Here is a 7,319-nt window from a genome sequence, read left to right on the forward strand (position 1 = left end):
AAACTGGTGCAAGGAGACTGGGAACCATCTCTGGGAAGGGGAGAGGTGCTGGACACAGATTTCAAGGGAGAACCAGCCAGCTTCTGCAGAAAGAATAAAGTACCAACTAACTTGGGTGTCCAACTCAAGACACTCACAATTCAACTTTGCAAGTATACAGCCTTTTACATAATATATGCAGTAATAGATGGGAGGGCTTTTACATAATATATGCAGTAATAGATGGGAGGGCTTAGCCTTTTCTATGAAACTGAAACCAGATCTTAAGTCAGGCACACAAAAACTGAGAAATATTGTACTGACCAATGGCAAAAGGAAAATTTTCAAAGACTTGCCTTGCACCACACAGAAATTCTGGGGAGTGGTAGGGTTGTGTCACAGGCCTCTGGAAGGATGCAGCTCTCAATTAAAAAAACAACTTTGTCCTCCTCTTCCTTTAATCTCCTGCTTTGATCGCTGTACAACTTCCAATTTCTGCAACAAATAAAGCTGTTACACTCACTCATGGTCCTTACTGAACAGTTCATCCCCAGATGAGATCCCTCCTGTGCGCTAAATAACAAGAGAAAAGTAGATCATCTAACCAAAGATTTAGCATAATTGGAATCCATGAGGCCGAACTGTGGTTACATGGATTGCTCTTTTAAGAGAGCTATTTTGACAGCAGTGTAGGTCATTTGCAGTTTAAAAAGCTGTATTCATACCTATAACTGTCACGGTTATGTGGAGCAGCACTGCTTTCCATTCGGCAGGGAACCAGTCCCAAACACCTCTCCCAGTCTCAGAAATAATGATGGATGGTCCACCCACACTTCCCGAGCAGAAGTTATGAGATCACTAGAAAACCTCGAGGACCATGTTCATCGTCCATGTTTGTAGAAATATGTGACCGGACAACAAAGCAAGTTCCTGAGTCTACAGGGAGTTAAGTGTCACAGGCCAAAAGTTTCCAGCTTCCAGCTGTGACACCAACTTTTAAACATAGATATATATACAAGACTTTTCTACTGACATTATCATCTACTGGTACTATGTTAATTGCTGCTGTAACTGTCTGTGTGATACCATATAATTTTGAACTTTAAAAAGTGACCCATAAAACCTGGAAGGGGTAAGACAGCCATGAGATAATTCTCTTATGCAGATAACGTCTGTTCTCAAAAATGGAAATGCTGAGAAATGCTCTACAGACTTCTGGACCTGGACAGGAAGACTTATCCCAGATTTTACATTTTATGTGTAGCGTCTTCCACAAAACAATACCTGAGAACCATTTTTAAAAGAAATTGCACAATGTTCAATAAGTTTTAATATTTACAGAACTGTTATTGAATTAACAATGCACTAGCACTTAGCACTTTATGGTAAAAAATTTAACATAAAAATGGCACAAAGAGCTTAGCAAGTAGCTCTGGTGACTGAAGATATTACCACAGTGCTGTTCAAGTTTATGACCTCCCAAGCAAAGTCAATGGACCAAATCAAGTGAACACTCTTCAGAAATGTCAAGCCAACAGTTTAAATTAAGCCACTGAACTTTGCACTGAAGTTGCTGAAGCATAGGGACATATTTCATTCCACCTGCCCTGCTGTGGGAGGCAGTAGTTTCCAGCCTAAAGAATGTAAAAAGTAGCTACGGGATTGAAAGAATTGTTAGGGGCAAGACAAAATGTAGGTGGGTAATGGAAAAAAACTAAAAAAAATTAAATCTTTAGAGATTTTTAGAGATCAATACCTACTATATTCAGCACAACACAAAAAATACCCCCCACATGTTGGTTTTTGAAAAAGCATTGTGAAAAATTAGAGGCTTAGCAAACTATGAAAAATGATTCCCTTAACACTGGTCATCACAGAGAAAATGTAGAAAAAGATCTGGAAAAAGAACAGAAGAGACTCCAAGCAGGCCAAATATTTTTAAAATTCTTGATACAAAGCCATTTCATTCTGAAGTCTTATTATAACTCTTAAAGACTGAACAATTGTTTAAAAATTCTTCTTAAGTCTGAATCCAAGCCTCAGACTGCCAAGGGTTAAGACCTAAAGCAAACACAAACCACAATTATAGAAAGGTCCAATGCCTAACCTTAGCAGTAAACCCAGCACTGCATTTCAACACAATAGATTTAACAAGAGAGAATCAGTGGAAGAACAAATTCTCAGCAAATCTCTCTGCCTCCACTGCTAGCTGTAATTTCCACCTTAGAGACTTGATCCACTCATGGCAAAGAGAAATTCCAGGCATCAAACTCCTTCTAATTACATTTCATTTTGCTGGAAGGAAATTAGAGAAAACTCAGGGATACAACAGGGTAAAGCCAGGTAAAGCAGTTTTTCATGCATAGAGTTAATCTGGACTTCCTAGCCTCGTGTAAAAGGAGGGAACCAAGCATGTGCAGAGGCATTCCCAAGGAACTGATTACAGTTGCAGGATGCTGCACAGTTTGCAACACTGCAGTAAGGGTACCTTAGGTATAAACTGCCCCAAGGAATTGAAGTGTGCTGTTTCCAAAGATTTGCAACATCGGTACATATATGCTTCCTATAATTAGTCATATGGTGGGAAGAAAAATTATTCTTCTAAAAGTTCAGATGCATGGTAAAACATATTATTTTGTTAAGGAAGACTAAAATACCCATGCTTGTGAGAGCTGATGACCCCAACAGCTCTAAAACGTCTTACCTAGCAATGGGAGTTAGCAGCATGCAAACCTTGTACCAAGCCTTAGTCTGCAGGTTCTCACTCAAGAGTGACACAGCCCCATTTGCTTCCCATATGCTCAGATTCACGATGCATCTGCCAGGGAAGTCCAGCTGTAAAGCCCAGCCCCAGCTTCTGCATCCTCCCCAAGCCCACTCCAGCTAGAGCTACAGGTTCGCAATACTTCCAGATTTTTTTCAGAAATTACAACTCCAAAGTGCTCCACTGGCAAATGCTACGTAACATTGATGAGAAGCATACTGGATGAAGTTTTCTATCACTATGTCCTGTATCTCTTTCTGTCCTCCTTCCTGTACTCTCTTACCCTCTACACTCATTTCCCTTCACATCCTTCCTCTACATCCTCACTCCTTTTCTCTACGCTACGCCCTTTCACCTCAGTCAGTTACCTCCTTCACAAGATCTGTTCTGTCTGCAACAAACTGGAAGAACACAGCTGTATTTAGAGAGAAGCGACTCACCCACAACAGGCTTCTCTGTGAGCACACCACAGTAACAGATGCACAAACAAGATGCAGGCATCCATGAGATATACAAGCATATCAAAGGGCTCATACTTGCATGAGTGGGGCAGGTCTAAACTTTAACAGCTCAAGAATGTCAATGTCTTTTTGAAAATATCTTGCTGGTTTCATATAAGGTCTAAGCAGCATCTCACTGCTGTACATAATAAGTACTTTTAGTGAACACTGATGCACATTCACAAACCTCTGTTGCAGAGAAATCCTTGGTCACATACTACAAGCTGGGCAGAAAGTCTCCTTCACCTAAGGTCAAGATCTCAACTTGCCTGGAAATTAGGGGAAAAATCACGTTACTCTCTTATATATCATCAAGACAGTTTTAGCTAAGTCAGGATGTAGCTTGGTACTTCAATTTCCCAATTCACTATTTATTGCATATTTGGTAAAATTATCATAAATTCAATAATTTCACACTCAGTAGAAGTTCAGAAATAGCCTTCTTGCTGAGTGAATATACTTTACTGAAGGCTTCAATTGCTGTTTTCAGGAAGTGCTAACATATTTCTGTAGTACTGGCACCTGCCTTTCCTCTGCAAGACAGAGAAGTGGGTGGATCAATGGGCTGACAGAAGCACAATGTCCACCTGTGTTGGCTCATGGAACATCATTAACCCCAGTTTCTGGTAAAACAGAGCAGTAACTGCCAGGAAAGCCTGGAGTGTTTGCCTTCCATTTTCTCCTGTACACCTCCCTTACCATGTACCTCATAAACCACAAACACTGGCTATGACCCTACCACTCCCCTGTGCCGTCAAGACACATGCCCTATTCTCAGTCACGTCCTTAATTTACAATGCTCCTGTTATTTTCTGTACTTTACTTGATCTGCTCCTCATTCTCGACCTGCTTTGTCTTGGTTGTTCCTTGGTTTTGCCTCACATGCCACCAGTCTGTGGTGACGCTTCCCTCACAATAAGCAAAGCTCTACAGAGAACAGAACATGGGAAGCAAAGGAAGGAGGGCAGTGGTAGCAGGAACTGCCTGTGAAGCAGAAAAGGGAAATGCCTCCTTCTATCTGAGAGCCAGAAGAATCAACTTCATCTGTAGCAAAGAGATTATCATATTAGATAAAGCAGCAATAGGTGTGATTTAAACACATTTGAGGCTATGCCTCTCTGTCCAACAGATGTGAATGAAGCAGACACACCCTAAAGCTTTCTTCTTCCAAGGTCAACACTTTCCAACAGTGTTTCTGCAAAGGATGTCTGTTTGAGATTTAGGTAGATAATCCAACAATGGAGAGGAAATTCAGTTTGTCAGACAAGAAACAGGAAGGGAAGTGGCAAGCAGAAGCAAAGAGCGCATAAGACCGAGCTCTGAGCTGTGGTGCCTGTGTTATTTGATCTCCCACCTCCAAAGAAAACAGGTAGAGGTTTCAAACTTCATCTCCAAGCAAGGCAAATTCTCTTCATATCCAGTCAAGAAATGGGGAAGTTTTTCCAACAAAGACATCTACAAATGGGGTCCAAGAGATATCGTTATACTCTAATGGTGTATCTTACACACTAGCAATTGAGCAATTAAAATTTGCTGTAGCAGAGCACAGCCCAGAAACCTGAATTAAATCTTAACAAGGAAACAAGAACTGAAAGGGGATCCTTGACCTTCTCATTTTCCTTTCTAATTCTAGTAAAATAATACAGAGACTGAGGAACCAGAACATACAGGAAACAAGCAGTCATTTCTCCTAGCAGTCAATTCACTCCACAGGGAGAACTTCCATTTAATACAGCATCTGTACAATCAGACTGGACTTGAACAGGTCTAAGAGATGACTAATGACATCCAACCCTCAATATATCTGAGACCTTAAGACTGAAAATTCTGCTACCTGAGAAGGGGTACAGCCTTCAGTCTCAGCTGAAAGCAAGTGAGACAGATATAAGCAAGTTTCTGCAGAGGTGTCATCATGGTCTTCAGTAAGGGAGCCAAACACCCTCTGAAGATGACATGGCTCTTTTGCCACACTTTGGCAGGGCTCTTTCTTTCTCCATGGCTCCCTGCAAGCTACCACCCACTACAGATTAAGTTAAAATTAGCTTATTAAAAATAAATTAAATCATAGGCAAAGTTGTCATGTATCTAGCAAAATGCAGACAGCCTAGATACAGATACTTGAAAACAGCCCTGAAATCATATTTTTCTATCAACTTAGTACTGCAGCAGGGAACAGTGAGTAAAAGAGGTCACATCCACCTCAAACTTTGAAAGTGCCAGAACTTCTAAATTTAAGAACACTGAATGTCAAGTTCCTGCCAAAAATACATATGCCCCCCCCCGCCTGCCATTTGCTCCCACCTAACATTTGCATAGAGAGTCACAGAGACTTGTGAAAAAACTGGCAAGATATTGCATTCTCTGAGTTCCTAGAAACAAGGCAGCCCACTGAATTAAGATCTTCAGAAGCAAGAAGAAAAACTTAAGCTTTTAATTAAGAGCTTTTGTGAAAAGCATCAGCACACAGTTGTTCTGCAGTGGGAAACTGCAAAGTAATCTTTTTTTCAGCACAACAGGGTTTTTTAGAGTTTGAGGGCAAAGATGAGTTTCTGCCTCTGTTGCTTAAGAAGTAACCAGCAAGACCTTCCCAGCTGGGTCTCTGCTGCCGGCCTAGACAAGCTCAACACCAGAGGCTTTCTGCAGAAGGATGATATCGGCCTGGGGATGGAGAGCTTCCGTCAACACCGTGCTGGACCACCCAGGCAAAAGCCCCTCTAGTGTCTCTGCAGTCCACGCTGGGCTCCGATCAGCATATATTGACTTTGTTCATGGTACGGGGGGAATGTACGCCACTGGGATAAAGCTTCACGTTCATTCTTAACGCTGCTCCGCCAAACCCACATAAGACGGATGAGGGTGCATCCGTACTGCAAAGGCATTTCTACCATATTTCACAACCATATTCCAGCTCAATAAAGGGGCAAAAATCTGAAATATGCACCAAACCAAACACACCATCTGCTTCCTTTTAAGGCTTCTCAACATGGGAAAGGAATCATGAAACCCGGCCTGTAATAAATTAGGGAGGTTAAACATCATCCCTGTATTCGATGTCTGGCTCCCGCGTCCCCCCTCGGACGCGGCTGTTTACGCGCTATACCATCCACACACGCTGTTCACACGCACCGCCGCAGCCCGGCACGGCTCGGGACGAGCCGCAGTGAGCGCCGAGCGCGCACCGACAGAGCCGGCAGCGCTGCCCGTGACAGCGCCGGGGCCGAACCCCGGCGGGCAGGGCCTCCCCAAGATGGGGGCTCGGCCGTGCGCGCCCGGCGCGGAGCCGCCTCCCGCCGCAGCCGCACGACCCCGCCGCGCTCGGCGACCGCCCCCGCCCGGCCCCGCACCTTCTCCCCGCTGCCCCCCGCTCCGCGGCCGCCCGGCCGGACCCCATCGCTCACCTCCGCAGCCGTGGCTCGCCGGGCACCGCCCCGCGGCAGCCACCGGCCCCGCGCCCCAGCGGCTCCGGCGCCCGCCCGCTCTGACGGCGCCGGGAGCGGCGGCCCCGCCCCGGCCCTGGCCCGGCCCCCTGCGGCCTCAGCCGGGCCGGCAGCGCCCGCTCGGTCCGCCGGGGCTGGAACGGGAGCGCTTCGGGCTGCCCTCGCCGGCCGCCCGAGCCAGGGTGTCAACTCCGGCTCCGGAGGATCCAAAAAATATACTAACTAGTATTCTCTTGTATGTTCATCTGCAGTCAAGCACTGGAGGTTTTGAGAAAGAAAATGTCACCGGTCTGCAAAGCACCCACACCACGGCTATGATGTTTGAGCCAAATTATTTGAGCCAACAATCCAGATTTGGTTTTGTTTTCTAATATTTTATTACTGAATCAATTATATTGGAAAAGGCCTCTTAGATCGAGTCCAACCTATGACCATGTCAACTAGACCATGGCACTGAGTGCTGCATCCCGTCTTTCCTTGAACGTCTCGAGGGATGGTGACTCTACCACCACCCTGCGCAGCCCATTGCAATATCTAACCATCCTTTCTGTGAAGAAATTCTTCCTAATGTCCAACCTAAATTTCCCCTAGCACAGCTTATCACTGTGTATTCTTGTCCTGTTGCTGGCTGCCTGGGGG

General features: G+C 44.8%; 1 long non-coding RNA gene across 1 annotated transcript; it reads right to left on the reverse strand.

Moving 5' to 3' along the window:
- Nucleotides 1–335: 335 nt before the first annotated feature.
- On the reverse strand, nucleotides 336–6,716 carry LOC125336590. Its single transcript, XR_007207811.1, has 2 exons — nucleotides 6,642–6,716; nucleotides 336–474 (listed from the first exon to the last, which is right to left on the reverse strand). It is a non-coding gene; the product is annotated as an uncharacterized LOC125336590 (long non-coding RNA).
- Nucleotides 6,717–7,319: the final 603 nt, after the last annotated feature.

Source organism: Corvus hawaiiensis, chromosome 2 (assembly GCF_020740725.1).
Source record: "Corvus hawaiiensis isolate bCorHaw1 chromosome 2, bCorHaw1.pri.cur, whole genome shotgun sequence".
NCBI classification, from domain to species: Eukaryota; Metazoa; Chordata; class Aves; order Passeriformes; family Corvidae; genus Corvus; species Corvus hawaiiensis.